Genomic DNA, 21761 nt, shown 5'->3' on the forward strand with positions numbered 1-21761 from the left:
AGTTCTATGTTAAGCATTTTTAACACTCAAAAACACTACACAGTAGATACACACTTATGTGAAAAGTATATAAATTTTAAAGGACATATAGGCAGGGTACCAGTATATATTTTACATAACCTAAATGGAGTTGATTCTAGATTTTAAACTAGAATTTATAAATTAGCAACATTAGCTTGGCACTCTTAAAATAGTTATGCTATGGACACTGGGTTAAACATTATTTTAAAAATTAGAGAAAGACCCATAGTTCCTGACACATTACTTTTAAAAATGACACATACATGATTTCTATTCCAGAACCTCTCTACCTACAAAAATAATTACAGAACTTCCTACCTAATCCCTTTTTCCCAATTAGACTAAAGCTAAAACTCCAGTACTTTCCTCTAATCCTTTTTTGTTTTGTTTTGGGATTTTGTTTGTTTGTTGTTTTTTGGCAGCAGTAGGGTTTGAACTTAGGTCCTCTTGCTTGCTAGGCAGTTAATGTCACTTAAACCACACCTCACTTTTGCTTCAGGTTCTTTTTCATACAGGATCTCACTTTTGACAGTTTCAGACTGTGATACTCCAACATATGCCTCCAGGGTAACTGAGAGATGGGAGTCTTGCTAGCTTTTTGCCCTGATTTGCCTCGAACCACCACAATCTTCCCAATCTCTGCTTCCCAAGTACCTGGAATTACAGGTGTGAGCCACAACTGGCTTACTATTTACTGATTGAACAGTGCTATGGATAGAATCCAGGGTCTTGAGCAAGCTAAGCAATCATTCTACCATTGAACTACATCCCCATCCCATTTCCTTAAATACTTTACTAAAAAACTGAATCTATTGTAATAACGATACTAAAATCCAAGTGTTTCTCAAGAATATGCTCTCCACACTCATTGCTCTTCTAGAATGTCTCTCTCTGATCAATCACACTCATTCTTTAAACATGGCATCTAATCTCAGGGTTTATAATCCATCAAAGGATATAAATCACATAGAGAATGACAATTAAGTGTTTTTTTACTTGGTTTTTGTGGTGCTAAGGACCAAACCCATGGCTTTACACATGCTAGGCAAGTGCTCTACCATTCAGCTAGCTATACCCCAACAACTAAGTTGCTTTTGTTTTTGTTTTACTATGACTAGACCCTATTTTTCAACTTTTTATTAGCATATATTATTGTGCAAAATAATGGATTTCATTGTATTTTCATATGCATATGAAAATAGTCATCTCTCATCCCACCTCCCTCCTCCTGCTGGTCCCCTTTCTCTTCCCAAATAGCCCCCCTTCTAGTTTCATGTCTTTTTTTTTAAATCTACATTCTACCTGAGAGAAAACATGGTTATTTGTCTTTCTGAGTTTATTTCACCTATTTTTCCACTTCCATCCATTTTCCTGCAAATAGCATTTCATTGTCCTTTATGACTGAATGATACTCCATTATGTATATATACCACATTTCCTTATCTATTCATCTATTGATAGGCACTAGGCTGATTTCATAACTTGACTATTGCAAACAGTGCTGTGATAAACATGAGTATGCAGGTATCACATTTGTATGCTGACTTTGATTTCTTTTGTTATATATTCAGGAGTGGTATAGTAGGATCATATGGTAGTTCTATCCTTAGTTTTTAAGGAATCTCCATACTGCTTTCCATAGTGACTACACTAATTTACAATCCCACCAACAGTGTGTATGCATCCTTGCCAGCATTTTTTGTTGTTTTCTTGATAAGTCATTCTAACTGGGGTGAGATGGAATCTCTATGTAGTTTCAATTTGCATTTCCTTGATAGCTAAAGACACTGAACATTTTTTCTTGTATTCATTAGTCATTTGTATTTTTTTCATTTGAGAACTGTCTATTCAATCCATTTGCCCACTTATAGATTTGATTAGCTATTCTTTTGCTATTTAATTTTTTTACTTCTTTATATATTCTGAATACTAATGTCAGACGAATAGCTGAGAAAGATTTTCTCCCCATTCTGTAGGTTATCTTTTACTGTCATTTCCTTTGATGTGCAGCTTTTAAGAAAATCCCATCCGTCAATTCTTGCTCTTATTTCCCGATCTTCTTGAGTCCTATCCAGAAAATCACTGCCTTCAAAGACCAAATATCTTGAAGTATTTTCCCTGATTTCCTCTAATAGCTTCAAAGTTTCAGTTCTTGCATTAAGGTCTTTGACCCATTTTGAATTGATTTTTGTACAGGGTGAGAGACAGGGATCTAGTTTCAGTCTTCTACTTGTATAGATATCCAGTTTTCTCAGCACCATTTGTTACCAACAACTAAGGTTTGGGTTTTGTTGTTGTTTCAGGGTGGTTTTTTTTTTTTTGATATATGCTATAAAACAGATGAACCTTAAAAATACTATGAGAAAAGCTAAACACAAAAGCCTCATATTGCACAATCCCAAATGCACACAGACATCAAGGAGACTACTGGTTGCCAGGGAGAAGGGAACAGAGTGCCAATGGTTATGGGACTTCTTTTGGGGGTGATGAAAGTGTTCTGGAATTAAATAGTGATTATAGTTGTACAACTGCAAATATGACTCACTGAATTATATTCTTTAACAGAATGAATTTTATAGTATGTGAATATCTCAATAAAGCTGTTATTTTAAGAGATATGAAAAGGAAACTAGTAGATTTTAACCATGAAGACCTTTATCTCCCATTTACTCGACAGAAACATAGAATCATGCAGTGTCAGTAGATGCATGTTACAAATTATGCATCCTTTCAAATTATATAAAGAAAAATGTTTAATGACAGGAAAAACCATAAGAAGTCAAATGCAAAAAGTAGAATATAGAACTGCACACATGGTATATCTTCAATGATATTAATCTGTGCCTTATTAATAAAGTACTTGTGTGTGTCAAGAGCCTCACATTTAACCCCACACCTCTAGGAGGTATGTACTGTCTTGAGATACACTATGGCACAGTGGTTATAGACTAGAATCAGACTGGGTTCACATCTCAGCCACTGACTCTACAATGTAACTAATTAAACATGTAAGGTGTTTGAAACCCCTGCCTAAAACATACTAAGTCTTATTTAAGTGTTGCTGATGATGTCGGTGACAATAATCATTAATTCCTTTCCCAAATGAGAAAAAATAAGGTTTAAAGAAGGCATATTACATTGCTCAAAGTGACACAAACACGAAGAGAGAAGGAAGCTGAACTCAAAACCCAAATATGAATGACACACTAGAAAACTTTGTTAAAATTGAGTTAACTCTGCTTCATTCTATATTTTCCCAACTTTCTAAAATGAGCCTATGAACTCTTAAATATAGGGGGAAATGTTACTTCAAGTTACAATATTTAAAATATTACATTTACTCAGAAGCCAAAATTCTACCAACTCAATTCTGAAAAACCAGTCATGAAGCTGACAGATGCAAAGGCTGCATCTGACATAGGAGAAATCAAAACAGCTGTTAAAAAAAGCCCACCTACTTTTTTCTTTCACACATGAGGTCCTCAACATAGTAATAATTTGTACACTGCTAATAACTTCTAAAAGTAAATACAAAATACCTAAACAGAAAGGGTTTTTTAAGCAAAGAAAATATAAACACACGATCAAATGCTTAAGTATTAATGTAAATGGGACCAGTTATCAATTTTAACATAGGAAATATTATACTCAATGAAACCATATTCATGTGACAAACACAAATAGTGAAGCAAAGATGTGCCCTGTTGCCTGGCAACAGACAACTACCCTCATATAGCTAGTCATAGTCATCCTGAGATGACCCCCAACGAGTCATGCTCTGTAATAACACCTTCCCACTTAAGTTTGAGCAGGACCTGACTTGTTTCAACCAATAAAATAAGGCAAATGTGAGGACAGATATCATTCTTAAGTTATATGAGACTGTCTTAGAAGACTGCAGCAAAAGATGCTCTCCTACTGTCTTGAAGAGGCAGATGGCCAGGTTGTGACTATTGTGGAACAGGCTTGTGGTAGGCAACCCAACTTGCAGGCAATCTCTAGGACCTATGGGCAGCCTTCAATAAGAAACTGAGGGGCAAGGGGCAGGGAAGGGGGCAGTCATACAGTCAACACAAGGAAATAATTCTGCCAACAACCTGAGTGAGACTAGAAGTGGATTTTTACCAAATTGAGCATCCAGAGAAGTACAGACTGAATGATACCTTGATTACAGTGTAGTGAGACTCAAATAGGCCTTGTCTAAATTCATAACCCACAGAAATTGTGAGATAAATAAGGTTTGAATACAGTTTGCCCCTCCACAACTCATGTTGAAATTTGATTACCACTGGGGTAGGTGTAGGGAGATTGGGCTTTAGGAGGTGATTAAATCATTAAGAGGGATTGATGCCATTCTCAGGGCTCTGGGTTAATGCCCCTGTGACTGGATTACTTATTACCAGAGTCGTTATAAAGAGAGAGTACACCTCATGCTTTGCCTCTTGCACAGGTGGCCACTTCCTCTTCCAACTTCCATCCTGTTATTAAGCAGCAGGTGGCCCTCACAGATGTAGCTGTCTAATCTTGGATCTCTCAGTCTCCAGAACTATGAGCTGAATAAACTTCTTTACTCAGTTTCAGGCATTATTTGTTATAGCAACAGAAAACGGACTAAGACAATAAATGTGTAATTGTGTTAAGCCAGTAAATTTGTGGTTATTTGTTACATGGAAACAGGCCAACTCTAAATTGCAGCCTATGCCTGACAAGATCTCAAAGGTGTAACTGAGCTGTTATCCCCTCTCTGGCCTTCCTTTAATCACAAACTTCATGAATTTTAGCACCTGTATTTATTAACCCTTAGTCACTCCTCAGCCTTTTATATAACAAGGGAACCCTGTCCCCACCTTTGCACTGAAAAATGTTCTCTTGAACAACAGCAATAGAGACCATATTTTTCTTAAGCAGGGATTAGATTTTGTGGTTTAACAAAGAAATTTTGTGCCACCTATGAAACCAAAGATCATTAAGTATGCTTAGTTTACTTCTAAAATGTGGGACTAGAGATACTCTGATAGTTCAGAGTGCTAAAAAAATCAAACAAAATAAGCACGGCCCAGAGCATTGACCCCTCTTTGGAGAAAAATCTAGGGTACTAATAACTTCCCTTTTTTTTTTTTGGGGGGGGGTGGTTTGGAACCCTGGGCCTTACACATTCGAGGCAAGTGCTCTGCCACTGCACTAAGTTACATCCCCAGACCTTCTCAGGCCCTTTCTTGCTCTATAGACTCTCACTCCTAGAAGCCCTTTACTCCCTTGGCTTCCATGACATTCATTCTCCTTTTTCTCCTTTTCTTCACAGAATATGTAAGCCTCCTCTCTTCACATAAAACCTAATCAAAGACTCTCATGCAGTTTTATCACAGTCCTTTCATTTTTCCAAAAAATACTCTCTCCCTCAATCCAATAATTATTTTGGGGGGAGCCTACTACATAACTGGCACTAGTTAGGCATTGGAAGTAAAACTGCAAGTAAGACTAGTATGGTACCAGCTCTCATAGAGCTTACTTTCTATATCACCAGGGGGAGTTCACACTCTTCCCCAGTGATTGAACCTAATCACTTGAGGAAGATTACGAATACATCAGGAACACAAACATACCGTGAAACTGAATCCGAAATCAATGACTCACACCTTTCTTCAAAACACCAAATATTCATTTCTAACTGCATACTGTATACAGTATATCAAAACACAGCTCATTATCCACATTATCTCCAAACCTCTAGTTTTTGATACATAATTGGCTGACTCAGTAAACATCTGCTGAATTAAGCTGAATTTACAGAATTGCCATCATTCTCATTCCTACAGTTTAAAACCTGAGCATCATCTCCTGTTCCTTTTTGTCACTTAGTGAGTCAAATGCCATTATCTATTAATTCTTTCCATAAACTGTATCTCTCATTTGTCCACTCCTCTCCATTTCTATTAGAAATATATTTCTCCAGGCTTTCATTATTTCTAATTGGTTTCTCTCTCACTTAATGTCACTCATTTCATTACCTACTCATTCAACAAATATTCTGAAAGTACTTGCTAAGAGCCAGACATCAAATAGAGCAAGAAAACAGAAGAGTCTATACCCTTACATAGAATTTAAATTTCTCGGAGGACCACAATTAAACAACTAATTACAATAAAAAGTCAAGGTGGGAAATAAATCCCATGTGCCTTGGAAGTACCTAACTTGTTCTACACAATGAGAAAAGACTGCCCCCTCTCCCTAATTCAAAACTACTAAGGCTGAAAACTAAAGTATGGAAAAAAAAAAAAGTGGGTGGGGCGGGGGGGAGAATGCCCCAGAAAAGGGAAAACACATTTACAGAGTTTCAGAGGTTCAGTTTAATGAAGACAAACTCGAGAGGGTGACAGGCTAAGAGGAGGCTACAAAGTAAGGAAGACAGCAGATCATGGGGGGTAGGGGGGAAAGCAATTTGAACGCTATGCAACAGACCACAGAAAGCCACTTAAGGACTTAAACAAGGAAGGTTAGGATGGGATTTTGGCATTAAATCTACTCTGACTAGTGTTGGAAACTGACCAAAGGAAAACGAACTCCCTCCAAACACTGTCCCTTCCATCAATCCTACCAAAATATATAATAGAGTATAGATCTCAATCATTAACTTCCTTCCTTCCCAAGATTTTAATGGCACCCCACTGTTGAGAAGATTCCAGTTTCAAAGTTTCCTTCCCATGTGGGCAGACTGACCTTTCTTTCCAGTTTTTTTCTCACATCTCCCACAAATCCTAGGATCAACCTCTCACCTTCACATACCGTTCCAACCATTCTTTTCCCTCTGATTGAAACACCCTTCAGATTTTCACTCCCTAACTTCTCTTCACCCATACCTCTTCAAAACTCACTCAGGCGGCCCCTTCATAAAAGCCCTTTCCTAACATCCATCGATTTAAATGACCCTCGCTGCCCCAAAGTACCCTGAGTAGTCTGTCTCTCTCCTTCTGGACATAAACCCTCTGAACGCCACAAGCCAGCACCCCCAATATTTAGCTTAGTGCAGAAGCCCCCACCCCACCGCAGAAACCTGTGCGCATGCGCAGCACGTCCACTGGTTCATGGCGGAAGCGCTTAGACAGAAACACTCTGAAACGCACACACCCTCAAGATAAGGCCGCTGTCGGGGCTTCAGTGGTAAGGCTCCCCAAGGGACAGAGCTCCGCCCCCGTCCTCCCGCCCTGTATATGGCCCGGTCCCTAAGGTTCGGTGGGCCCGCGGACTGCACGCTTCCATCATTCAACCTGCCTCGCCGTTTTCCCACTGCTGCCTCCGCGGCGACTAAACTTCAGACTCCAGAAGTGCGGAGCGCGCCGCGGGGTACCGCCACCCGCGGCTTCCGGGCTGTTGCCTGGGTTACCAGAGCCCCGCCCCGCGCGTTGACGTAAATCCGGCAAGCCCGTGGCGCCGAAGCTTCTCAAAGCCTGGCACGGGCGCTGGCTCAGGGACCAGAGTCACTGTGTCGCTTGCCTTCACCTGGTGCGCTCTGTGCGGATTTCAGGCCACAGCATTGAGGATAGCCAGGGCCTCGAGAGTTCTCCAAAAGAAACCTGTTGTTCACACCAGGCTTCACAGTATCGCACTTAATTTTTACTTTTACCTACTTATCTCTGTATGTTGATTGCCAGCTACCTGTGTGCTAAAGACTAAGCTAGGTTCAGTGGGAACTAAAAACAGGCAAGGTGCTTGTCCTCAAAAAGCTTATAGGTAGTAGCAGAAAGCTACTAAAGACACAAATGTAAGATTAAAACGGGGAAAAGCAGTAAGAAGGAATGCTAACTAGATACTAAACTTACAGGAATGTTTGAATATTCCTCAGGAAAGTTGAAATGCAAAGATTAATAGGCCACCAGGAAGGAAATTAATGATTGAGATCTGTACTCTGTTATATATTTTGGTAGGATTGATGGAAGGGACAGTGTTTGGAGGGAGTTCGTTTTAACTAGATGATAGTTTTATACTTTCTCTGTATTCAATATCTCTTCCTCTATCCTCACTCCAGCCAATGCCATGCTTCTACTTCATTGATAACATTCATCATAACAAGAGCTTCCATAAACTTCTACTTCAGTCCTCCTACCAGCATCTTTACCCACAGGCTTCATCTTTACCTTCATCTTTAGAAGCTCAATGAAACATGAGCATTAGAAAAAAAAAACTAAAAAACTACAAGGTACATCGTAATCAAATTGCTCAGAACCAGGAGTGAAAAAAAAAATCTTAAACCAGAGGGGAAAAAAACATACACAGAACAAAAATAAGGATATTAATTTCTCATTAGAAACAATGCAAGAAAGTAGAACAACAGCTTAAACATATCAAAAGGAAAAAAGCATTTCAACCTAGAAAGCTATCCATGCAAAAATATCTTTAAAAACAAAGATAAAATGGAAAAATTATACCTGTTGAAACTATTCCAGGAATGGGGGGGATAAAGGAGAATGGTTGAGGGGTAAATTCAAGTTGATATATTTGATACATTGTAAGAACTTTTGTAAATGCTAGAATGTACCCTCCACCCAGCACAATAAAAAAAAATTTTAATAAAGATGTTCCCACAGATAGAAACTAATAGGAATCATCACCAGTAGAGTCCCTCACTATGAAAAATGTTAAAGGAGGTACTTCAAGCTGAAAGAAAATTATACCAGATGGAAATCTGTGTCTACATGAAGGAATGAAGAGCACTAAAAATGATAACTACTGGGGTACAGATACAAGATTATATTTCTTATTATTTAAATCTCTTTAGAATATAATTGGTTATTAAAAAATATAGAATTTATTGTGATGTTTATAATATATGTAAAAGTACAATGCCTTGTAACAATAGCATAAAGGCCAGATAACACAAATAGAAGTTCAAATGGTATTGCAATACCATTTGAAGCTATGCTGTAATAAGCTGAAGATGTATACTGTATACCCTAAAACAATTAAAAAGTTATCGCTACCAAAAAAGATAAAGAATAATAAAACAAATACCTGATTAATCTAAAAGTAGGCAGAAAAGAAAGAAAAGGAAATAAGGAAAAGATGCAAAGGCAATGCAGCAGAGAAAGGAGAGCTTTTTTTTAATAATTGGATATACATATGAAAAATAATTGATCTATACCTCCCACAACATTCAAGAAATTCATTAAAAGCAATTTGTAGACCTAAATGTAATACCTAAAATAAAACCCTTAAGAAAAAACATTGAAGAAAATCTGTGAACTAAGCAAAAATTTCTTAGACATGATATCAGCAGTAAACCCATAAAATACTAAATTGATAAATTAGATTCAATCAAAATTTAAAGCTTCTCTCCAGTTCACCTGTTAAGAAAGCAAAAAAGCCACAGACTGGGTGAAAAATCTTTGCCAAGTATATACTTTAAATAAAACATTTTAAAAACTCTCAAAATTCAACAATAAGAAAATAGGATATGTTCAGTGGTGCTCAATGTCATTAGTTATCAGAGAAATACAAGTTAACACCACAGTGAGTTACCACAACACTCCTAATTAACATGGCTAAAAATTAAGAGTGACCAGACCAAGTGTCATTGAAGATGTAGAAAAAGCACACCTTGAATACATAGCTGTCAGTAATGTAAAATGGTTCACAACTTTGGAATATAGTTTAGCAATTTCTTACAAAGTTAAAACACACTAACATATGATCCAGTCATTCAATTCCTGGATCTTTACTGAAGAGAAATGAAAATATATGTTCTTACGTGGATTTATGCATGCATTCCTGTCGCAGCTTTATTTGGAATAGCCAAACACTATTATCTCAAACCAAATATTTATCAACGGATGAATGGAAAAATACATTGTTGTATTCATACAAGAGAACATTATTCAGTAACAAAAATTATTGAGCTATTAATACAGCATGAATGTATCTCAAAATAATTATGCTGAGTTAAAGATGCCAAACAATGGAAGAATACAAACTCTGCAATTCTTACATAAAACTCTACAAAATGAAAACTAATACAGTGACAACAGATGAGTGGTTGCTTGGGAATAGAATGGGGGGAAGGAAGGGGTAAGAGAGAGTTAAAGGAAGAAGGAAACGAGAATGTGCAATATTATCTTAATTGTGGTGACACTGTCAGTTATGTGTATATAACAAGGGTGAGAATGTGTGTGTGTGTAAAAACATTAAATTGTATGCTTTAAATGTGTGAAGTTTTTATGTGCCTACCATACCTCAAGAAAGCTGTTTATTTGACTTTCTCTGGTTGCTCCAGATATGGTCCACATGTACTCCCAAACCATAAGATATCCTGCTACTGGTTAATCCACCTCCAGCTTCCCCTTGCCAACATCTAACCAAAGAACTCCTGAAGAGTTCCCTTTTTTCATTATAAACTCTTCCTGTTGCCCTATTAGGGATGTGTGTGTGTGTGTGTGTGTGTGTGTGTGTGTGTGTGTGTGGTGGGCCTCAAGAATTCTACCATGACCTTTGAGTCATTGACAAATGCAAGTGATGATGACTAGATCACTTGCTATATCAAGCTCTGAATAAATTGTCTACCTCTATTCTCATTTGAGAGATCTTTAATACTTCCACAACTGTGTGTTATGTTTTTATTATATTGATTTATTTTTATATTGAGAAAACCCCATCATGAGTACCACTGTAATAATAATACTTTTTTTATTTTATAATTTATAAAATGTAAAGATAGGTAAACAAATATAGAGAGACAAAAAAAAATAGGGAAGTAGCAGTCATGACCAAGTCCTGACAATTCTGGGCAACTACTGCAGAAGTTGTTGGTCAAGTTTTATTGTCATATGTGGTCTGGCTGTTGTCGTTTTTCAATTTTTAGTCTCTCAGTCCCTTCTTTTGGTCATTCTTCCACTTGCAAGATTACGACCAATTCAGGGAAGTCCTGGGGTTCAGGCATGATTAAAGAGATAGTAAAAAGGAGGACAAAGGTGAAGGTACCTCCTCCAGGACAAATGAAGGCATCCATTCAATGTTTGATCTTGGTACTTGGAACTTGCCTGTTCCCTGACCTCTAAACCTTTGCTTAAGAGTAATTGTAATTCCTGTCCCCATCTCTCCGATCTTAATCTGCTAGGCTACCTGCCTTTCCTGCTGATGCCAGCAATACAACTGATTGCTTGCAAAAATATTTTTTGGCCATTTGGTGTACTCAATAAAAGCTGCAAGGCAAACGGATTTGGGGAGCTAGCTAATCCCAAGCTAGTCTTCCCCTTGGTTTCTCTTACACTGTTTCCTATATTCAAGTAATCTTTCATCCGCCATTTCAGGTGTGCTGGTCACAACCCGGCAGGGAAGTCTAGAGATGCATATCTCCATCACTTTGGAGTTCTATAATTATTTCCATAGTCAACTATATTACAAGACCTTTCTGACCCTTCTGTTGTGTCATCATCACAATCAGCAAGTGAAAGAGAGTAGCTGCACAGAAACATTTTAACACTTTAGAAAGAATACAGTGAACTAACATCATAACAACTAAGACACTAACAATAATGTTTAATAGTACCTGTAGGACCTTTCAGAACCAGGATCCCCCAACTGTCCAATCCAGGCCAAGAAAACAATTAATAGGCCATCTATCTTACATAATCAATTTGCTCTTTCCTTACGATGTTGCAAAGCCTGTTCTAACTTGCCTGTTTCACTGATCAAAATACAAGAAGAAATATTAGCAATAGCACAGACACCCCCATGACAAGAAATCAAGAAAAATTCAGTCATCCATTACTGTTCATGCAAATGAACTGAGACTGACCCGTGTTCTCTCTAGGGCTGAAGTGATCTCCTTAACAACTTTTACCAGAGTCACTTTTGCCTACAGTATTTTCTATTTGTGTGATTCCCACCATTGAGAAGACTGCTTTGATTATTCACATAAATGATGAATTAGTAATTCCTCCAGGTCCCGTACTTAAATAATCAAGCTCCTTTTGGAGCATGTATTTGAGTCAGAATTTCTGTCCTTGGTGGTTTGTAGAACCAGTGTCTCTGTGCACAGACAAGACTTGGAATACTACCACTAAAGTGCATGGAGTGTTAGTCTGAGGCAAAAAGGGCCATATGTCCTATAGGGGCACATGCAGATCCAAGAAAAAAAAAACATGACATGAAGTCAAACCAAGGTTACATATTAGTATATTATTGTGGTTTAGATATGAAGTATTCCCACAAAAAGCTCTTGTATTGAAAGTTGGATCCTTAGTTGGTGGCACTATTGAGAGGTGATTGGAACCCAAGGGCTCTTACCTAATCAATGAATTAATTCTTTGATGGGTTCCTAGCATGGCATTTTTGGAAGGGGGACCCTAATGATAGACCATGTCCCTGGACTTTCCTCACTCTGGGCTTCTTAGATGCCATGGGGTAAGCAGTTTTTGCCACCATATTCTGCCTCACCACAGACTCAGAAACACAAATCCAACTAGTCTTGGACTGAAACCTCTGAAACTAAGAGCCAAATAAATCTTTCCTCCTTTTATTTCTGTCAAGTGTCTGTCACAGTGACAAAAAGCCTGACTAACACAAATATGTATTAGGCTTCTGAAGGTGATCCGTCTGCTTAGAAGGTTGTTGTAGAAATACCTTGGATCTGATTAGTATATTTTAATAATTGGAGGGTTTTTTTTTAGAAGGGAAACTAGCAAAGTCATAGGTTAATGTGTTTGTCATTTGTCCATGTAGATATAGGTGTAACAGACCTTATCTATAAGTCCCTACAATCCCATTTGATGATACTAAATCCACAGGTTTTTATTATTGGGGTCCAATAATAGATGGCATATCTGTTATTGATAATAAGATTGATGGTAATGGCTAGAATTGTGTTAGAATTAGCATGTTCTAATTTAGCAATTATAATGACAAGGAGGGGGGAAGAGAAAAGGGGCCATTTTGGGCCAGTGATCTATAATAAATAAGAAGAATGCTTATCAATAAGCTGGTTGAAAACAAAACAGGAAATAGCGAGCTTGGCCCAAGGTCTTGGGTAGAAGCTGTCCATTCAGAGGTCATCTCCTTATTCCTAAGATCTTGGGTCAAATGCCTATTCCCAGAGATAGCCTGCTTCCTGAGAATTTTCAGTTTGAGAGCTCCTCTTGGAGTAGTCTTCCAATAGTGTGGAATTTTTTCTTTAGTTATTGCTATGGTTTAGATCTTAACATCCCTAAAGGCCCATGTATTAAAGATTAGTCCCCGGGTTGGCAATATTGGGAGGTAGTGGAACCTTTAAGAGATGGAGCCTCGTAGGAGCTCCTTAAGTCACTGGGGGCGTGCTAGGAAATTGTGGGCCCTTTTCTTTCTCTCTTTTGTTTCCTGGTCATGAGATGAGTAGTTTGCTTTGCCACATGTACCTCACCATTGCCATTTGACATGCCACCAGAAGCCCATATCAATATGTCTACCAGATCTTGAACTAGAACCTTCAAACTGTGAGCCAAATTACAACTTTTCTCTTCATAAATTATCTCAGGTATTTCATTATAAAACCATGAAGCTAATTACAATTGTGAAACGTGAAATCAAGGATTGGCTTGATAGAGTAATAGCAATAGTACCTGATAAAATTCTTTCCAACAAGGCTCAATTTTTATCCAATGTCTCTTTCTATAAATGAAATTTTCTGGTTGATGATCAAGAAGATCCCATTTCAGAAGATGCTATGACCTCAACTTGTTGATAGGACTAGGTAGAGCACGAGTCCCTTGCAATATTTTACCAAATCTGCATGCAGCAGGAAAGGGTCTAATAGAGGTGAAATTTCTAAATGCATAGGCCTTCCTATTAAGGGTTCGCATGTGTTCTCAAGAGAATGGAACATGTGGCCATAAGAGCAAGCAGGAGTACTTTTAGCCAAGAAAGCTCAATGATTTCTGAAAATTTTGCTCATTTTAATTTAAGGATGTCATTTGTTCTTTCAACCTTTGTAAAAGTTTGTAGTGGTAAGGGCTTCATATTAATTGAGAAAGGATAATGCCTTAAAAAGTTCTTGTTTATTTATTTATTGGTGAAACTGTGGTTTGAACTCAGGTCTTTTCACTTACAAAGCAAGCACTCTACCACTAGAGCCACACCTCCAGTGTATTTTTCTCTGGTTGTTTTAGAAATTGGGTCTCACAAACTATTTGTCCTGGCTGGTCTTGAACTGTGACCCTACTGATCTCAGCCTGCCAAGTAGCTAGAATTGCAGGTATAAGTCACTGGCACCCTGCCAAAGTTCTCTTTTATAATGGTAAACTATGTGCCATAATTACTTCACAGAATAGTTGGTGTATCCCAGGTTGGAAGCAGAAAGTTGAGCAACTGGAGATTTTCAGCAAGAAAATCATTTAGCCCATTCTGAAAATAGAGAAATCCCATCTGAAGGTGTTCAAAGACTCCTTAAGAATTTGGCTCTTCCCTCTTACACTGTTGGTGGGAATGTAAACTAGTACAACCACTCTGGAAAAAAATTTAGAGGCTACTTAAAAAGCTAAACATTGATCTACCATTTGATCCAACAATACCATTCTTGGGGATATACCCAAAAGAATGTGACATAGGTTACTCCAGAGGCACCTGCACACCCATGTTTATTGCAGCACTATTCACAATAGCCAAGTTGTGGAAACAGCCAAGATGCCCCATTACTGACAAATGGATCAAGAAAATGTGGTATCTATACACAATGGAATTTTATGCAGCCATGAAGAAGAACGAAATGTTATCATTCCCTGGTAAATGGATGGAATTGGAGAACATCATTCTGAATGAGGTTAGCCTGGCCCAAAAGACCAAAAATCGTATGTTCTCCCTCATATGTGGACATTAGATCAAGGGCTACTTAGGAGATGGAGATTGGGAGGATCATGGTTCAAGGCCACACAGGGCAAAAAAGTTCCTGAGACCCCCATCTCAACCAATAGTTGAACTCAATGGCACATGCCTGTCATCCCAGCTACTGTGGGAAGCATAAATAGGAGGATCATGGTGTAGGCTGGCCTAGGCAAAAAGCAATATAATATGTCAAAAATACCCAGAGCAAAAAGGACTGGAGGCATGGCTCCAGTGGAGAACATGAAGCCCTGAATTCAAACCCCAGTACTGCTGCAAAAAAGAAAAAGGAAGGAAGGAAGGAAATGAAATGAGAAAAGATACTAATCAATATACTTTTATCATTAATAGATTCATGGAGAAGTTCAGCTAATAACCATTTGAAATCACCTAGTGCCACCAAATGGCCATTTTATGAGTGCCAAGGATTATATGAATGATGGATACAATCACATTTTTTTTCATTCTTCCTTTTCCAAGTCAGGCATTAAATGCTCATATTATAAAATGACATCCTGTATTCTGTCCAGAGATTTATCTTTTAAGGAGTTAGTTCGGATATCCTTAAGGCTACTTGTTTGGCAAAATAGTATGCTAGAGCATTTCCTTTAGCTTCCATGTTGTCTCTTTAGACATGGGCATCAATCTTTATGATAGCCACTTCATTGGAAAACAGGAGTGTATGTAAAACTTCCCCAACATGTGCATTTCTGGTGGGAATCCCAGCAGAGAGGAGAACACTTTTTGTTTCTAAAACATCATTTACTACTTCAGAAGGACACCTGCTACCTGATACATGTTTGCTCCCTGATCTTTGGTTATTTGATCAATTCTGCAATCTGAGCTGATTTTATCTCAAGTAAACAACTATCTTTTAAAGAAAAAGCTCAAATAGTAGTAGCATTTTTGATAACTCAGCAATCTCCAGTTTCAATTTTAAGGTATAATTCATCAACAAATGTTACAAGGTCAAAATTCTCAATGGAAGTTACTTATGGTTTCTATACCTTTACTTATAAGGTAAGACATTCATGAGTTTCCTCTTCTTTTGATAAGGTCAGGAGACTGGTAGGATTCAAAGTGCTGCAGAAGTGCATATAATGTGAGCAGCATAAGATAGCAGAAACTCATGAGGTTAATAGACTAACCAAGAAGTGTATGTGTCCTCAGTTATAAAATCTGTCCGTTTGAAGAAACGTAACATCAAGCAGGAAGCCATGAACTAACTCAACAAGTTTTATAGTGGCAGTATTGCCCTGAAACAACACCTTTGCAACCGAATTGAGGTAGAAGCTATTGTAAATGAATGGATTTTTGATAGTTCTTATGAACTTGCTAAACACCTACAGGTTTGTCCAGAACACTCATGCACAAATAGACAAAAGAGTTGTTTGGGGTTTTTTTCCCCCCTACTCAAGGATGCTAAGGGAAAGAGGCTGTTGAAAAGCCTTCTTCAGATTATAGAAGGCTCATTAAGTACTTGGGCTCCCAGAAGAAGACTCTTAATGGGGTCTTACCCACCCATAAAGAAGTGTCACAATTTCAAAAAAAAAAAAAAACAACTTAGCACCTATTGTCAAAAATATCCAGTTGGACCTAGAAGTCATTTCAAGTGTAATTTTGTGAAGGTCTAGAAAAGTTTACATAGTGTTTAGCCTAACCAAAGAAAATGCTTATCCTCCTAAAATAGGGCATGGCCTAAATCATGGACTGTTTTTGCAAAATAGTGATTTATCTATTTTGGAACTTTATGTCCCTTTTCTACTAAGGCTGAGAATAAGTAAATGGAATCCTTTTTATAGGCTTCTGTGGACAAGGTAAGAGATCATGTACATAGAGTATCAGAACTGAACAACAAGGGAAATTTGGATTTACTTGTTCTTGATTAAGGGCTTAGGAAAGATAAAGGTTTAAGTGAATACCAGGGGCCTAATAATCCCTGAATAATATTGTCCTCTTGGATAAAGGCAAAAAAGGTATTAACTATCCTGGTGCAGGGACACACTGGAAATAAAGCAGATCAATAATCCCTACAATGAAGCAAGTAATTTGAAAAGGAACTGATTACAGGTTAATATTTGGGATAGGTACTAATGGGAAGTGAGGGGAAAAAACTTTTTTCTGTGTCCCTAAGATCTTGAGCAAATCAATTTCCTTGTCCATTTAGTTTCTTTACTAACAGTGCAGAAATGTTTCAAAGCCTAGTACAGTTTTGAAAAGGCCTTTGAATCTAAAGCCTTTGACAATATGTTTGAGGCTTTCCTTTGTTTTAACTTCAAGGGATATTGGAGAAGTTTGAGTAACAGTTTGATAGGATCTTTCTAAACTTTAATAGATTCTGCTCCATTTATTTTTCCCATGTCAGTGGAAATTTTAGCTCATAGAGTGTCAGGTACAGTGTCAAGACCTTTATCAGGAGTATACATCAAGTATGGTGGAGAATGAAAAGATATACAGAGCAGAAACAACTGGATTGTGAGAAGAGTCCTCTGAAACCTCATGAAATAGCCTCCCCTGGTGTATTTTTAAATTACAATTCCATTCACAAAGCATGTCTCTCCCTATAAAATTGTAAGAATGATATTCTAGAGCCCAAAAGAATGTTTTTCAGTCAAAGGTCCAAGAGTTATAGTTAAGGGCTGATAGACAATAGAAATCTGTGGTTATTTGAAATAGCTACTTCTATGCTATGTTTAGTTCTAGGAAGTCCTAGGAAGACATTAAGCTATGTCTTAAGGGTGTCATGTAGAAAGATTAGTGTGGTCAGAAGGTATTTTTAATCTACCCCAAATCTCTTATAGTTACATTTTGCTTATTAGTTTGTTTGTTTGCATGAGTAAATAATGGACTAAATAACTCTTATTAGAAAAGTTTCAGTATGTCTTTTCTTTTTCTTGGTGGGACTGGGATTTTAACTCAGGGCTTCACTCCTGCAAAGCAGGCACTCTACCATTTGAGCCACACCTCCTATGTCTTTGTTGAAACTTTGACCTATTTTTCTGGTTCTCTTGTTTTGTTTTGACTCTCGGGTTTATTGTGGCAAGAGAGTCTCTGAAGGTCCCTTTCTGGGTCAGTCCAATCAGCTTTTGCCATTCAGGATTTAGCATCTGAGAGTCTAACCAACATACATACAAGTTGATATGGGCCAGTTACCCCTGAGCCATATGTACCCCCAAAGAATTCCATATTCTTCTATAGGTATTTGTTCTTCTGTTTGGGTTTGGGAAAATCTTTAATTATAGCTTTTAATTCATCTTGGGTCCAAGGTTTAAATTCTACAGTTGTTACTGGGCATGGTGGTACATCTGTAATCCCACCACTCAAGAGGCAAAAGTAGGAAGATCACAAGTTTGAGGCCAGCCTGGGCTACATAGTGAGTTCCAAGCTAGCCCAGGCTACATGGTGAGAATCTATCTAAAAAAAACTTAATAAAATAATGAATTCCACAATTGCCTGCATGCCTGGCATACGAGAATGATGGATACTTACAGACAGATGGCATTTGGGGTTTTAGGACAGTTGCTGCAGAAAGGTAGTGGGTCTACAGAAGGGGAAGAAGAAAAAGAGAGGTTAAGGGAGAAGAGGAAGAACTGAATACAGAGAGACAAGAGGAGAACAAGAAAAGTAGGATTTACTATTCTGTGTTCTATTATTTTTTGGTTTTTGTCTCTGAGACAGGGTCTTGCTATGCAGCCTTGACTGGCCTTGAACTTGCCATCTTTCTGCATCAGCCTTGATAGTGCTGGGATTATAGGCATGTGCTTGGTTACATTTTTTAAGCTGTTGTTTGTTTGATTGGTTGGCTGGTTGGTTTTGATGGTATTGGGAATTGAACTTAGGGTCTCAAGCTTGCCAGGCTAGCACTCTATCACTTCAACCACACCCCCAGCCTTGTGACAACTCGTTAACACTTCCAGATAGCACAACACAAAACAGAAGCAGGAGAGAGCAAAAAAGGAATAAAAAGAAATGGCCTGACTCCAACAAAGATGTTGAACAATGGGAACCAATAGCAAAACCTGGGTAACAAAATGAGATGAGATAGTCTAACAATTCAAAGGCAAAGACAGCAGATTCAGATGCTGTGCTGACCTAACATATCAGATGCAAGCAGCAAGTCACAAGGACCTTGGTGAGTAACCACACCTGGTAGATAACCAGAGTCCACAGTGAGGGCACTGCAAATAGTACCTCTGTGGAACCTTCAGGAAAACTTACAGAAATAAATGAAGATTACACAAATGAAAACAAATAGAGATGTCCAGAGCTGGCAAGCAATTCATCTACCACAAGTGATGGCAAATATTCAAAAGCAGGCAGTGTGTGAAAAAGCTTTATATCTAAAAAAAAAAAATGGGGAGGAAGGTTTCAGGTAGGTTCTGGTTTGATATTGGTGTGGGGAAACTGAAGGCTGGCTAGAAGAAGGGCCCTTTATGGTTTGGGAAGTATGCCTGGCTTCCTCTGATTGAGCCTGTGTTGAAAGCAGGGCAAAAGCTGGGAAATGTGACTCAGTGAACTAGTCCTAATGTCTGTACCATTTTCTGCCAAGGTTGTGGTTTGGCATTCTGGACTGGGTAATGCTAAGGTTGTAGATTGACTGTTGAGCTGAATATTGTAGAAGGTCAGAGTTCTATTGCCAGTACCCATTTATATATTTAATCTTTCCAGTAGGATTTTGGCATTGTTGATATTAAAAACAGTTGCCTGATGGACCATATTTTATATTTTAGTCATCCAATAATACTTGTTTGTAAGGTACTTTAAACCTTTAAATATCCTTTTAAATACATTCTTCCCCCTTTAATCTTTACAACAGTCTGTGATTCTGAGATGTTAATTACCTAATGTCACTTCATGGATTTGGGCTAGAATAAAGATTAGATCATAGCAGAGAGTCATCTAAAATATATAATTCAAATTTTCTGGTGTAAACACCGCCTATAATGGCTTTAAAGTATATTTAATTTTTATTTAATACTAATTTCATACTGATAAAGGATCTGTTCCAATTGCATCTAATTTCATGGCTTAAAGATAGGATAAAACCTTGAAAAAAGGTTCAGAGCTCCCTTCAAATATCTACAAGACTGCCGTGTGAAAGAAGGGTCAGATTCATTTCTATGGCTTCAGAGGATTGAACTAGGACAAAGGAGTGGAAGAGAGGAAGATTTCAACAAGGTTATGAATTATCTTTCTAAAGATGAGACTTGTCCCCAAAGGAACATGTTGCCTTGTGAAACAGCCTGTTCTTCATGTCTCATATGTTTAGGTAGGGTTCCACGATCCTACATCTCTAGAGACCACTTGAACTAGCTATCCTAACTAACCTCAAAGGCCTTCATAAGTTTCAAGTTCATGAAATTTGCTAGACTTTGAAAAAGATGCATAGACATTTTCAATACAACAATACAAAGATGTTGAAGTTCTGGATGAAAATATTATATTTCTCAAAAGCCTTGAGCTTGATTTTAAATTTTTACTCCAGGCTTTTCTTTGAAGTCATATTTTTGCTCACATGCTCATACATTTTAAGAACATTTTTTAAAAAGTGAACATTGTCCTAGTAAGGAATTGTTTATGACAATCTTTCATCAGCATTGTTTTCTGATTGCACAGTTGTAGAACTTTCTACCAAAGTTATTCCAATTATTTTTGATGTTTTAATAAATTATAGGAATTCAATGAAGTCCACAAACGCCTCCTGACAGCTGCAAAAGCTTTAGGTCAGAATTTGGACAATGCCAAAATCCTATTGTGAGAAGCTGAATATACAAACAGCAAGCACTAAGATTGTAATCTGTAATCTTAACTCTTTGAACAATATCATTTTCTTCTTTATTGATTCTTTTTAATGTCCCTCCAGGTTAACAATTATATTCTTTTCTAGTTAGCAAGTAACTTAATGCTAAAATGAAACAGTGAGTCCTTTCTCACACTTAAATTGTGACTGTTTTTTTTTCTGAAGACTTCCTATGGATCCTCCCTTACTCCACTCCTTATGTACCTCTGTGAGCCTTTAAATCTAATCCACCAATTTTGGAGGAGGTATAAAAAGGTTTTGTTTTTAATTCTCTGTTTTATTATTTTTTATTGAGTACACTGTTACAAGGGGTTTTCATTGTGATAATTCCATAAATTTTGCCTCCCTGGCATTTCCATTTTGTAATGGGTTGTGGCTTCTGTCCTTTAAAAAACAGTAACAGAGGAAGTTGAACTGATCAAAGTAAAGTATATTCACAGCTGGGGGATACATGGAGAAACCCCTTGAACATTGACTTTGGAATTAAAAATGAAAACCAGGACTGTAAAATAGGTATTGTGGGGGGGGGGCAGTACTTAAGGGAGGGGGAGGGGAAATGGAGGAGATGAAGGTGAGGGAATATGATTGATGGACTTCATATACATATATGAAATAGAACAATGAAACCTCTTGCAATTTGCTTTAAGTAGGTCTGGGAGGATGTTGCCAGGAAGAGATGACAGGGGCAATCTAACCAATGTACATGTAAGGCTATTCGGAATTGACAATGAATATGTGCTAATAAAAATGGGGGAAAGCGATTTAGAGTCTGGCATAGTGGTTCAGAGCTGTAATCCCAGCATTTCGGAGGCTGAGTCAGGAAGATCATGAGTTCCAGGCCATCCTGGGGCTACATAGTGGAACCCCATCCCAGAAAAAGAAAAAAGAAAAAATCCAGGGAATTCTTGGAGAATCTGGAAGAAGTCCCTGCAGAGGTAAAGCAGGCAAGAGGCTGGAGCAGAAAGAAGTGCCTTCAGCATAAATCTAGTTTCTCTGAGTCTACTTTGACAGCTTCCGGAATCAGACTTCAGGCAGAGCTGGAAATTGTCCTCCTTCCCCTATCTATTTTTTATTACTGTACATATTTACATACATACACATA

The 21761-nt window shown here is 37.8% G+C and overlaps 1 protein-coding gene across 3 annotated transcripts in view; it reads right to left on the bottom strand.

Moving 5' to 3' along the window:
• Spice1 (spindle and centriole associated protein 1) overlaps positions 1-7396 on the bottom strand; it is a 49490-nt gene extending 42094 nt beyond the window's left edge. For 2 of the 3 annotated variants that reach the window (XM_020178207.2, XM_020178205.2), the window contains exon 1: positions 7147-7384. The gene's annotated coding sequence lies outside the window, so the exon portion shown is untranslated. Of the gene's footprint in view, positions 1-7146 lie in introns of all 3 variants that reach the window. The other variant, XM_074073154.1, reaches the window with a different exon arrangement.
• Between the last annotated feature and the right edge of the window lie 14365 nt (positions 7397-21761).

The sequence above is a fragment of the Castor canadensis genome, chromosome 5 (genome assembly GCF_047511655.1).
Source record: "Castor canadensis chromosome 5, mCasCan1.hap1v2, whole genome shotgun sequence".
NCBI lineage: Eukaryota > Metazoa > Chordata > Mammalia > Rodentia > Castoridae > Castor > Castor canadensis.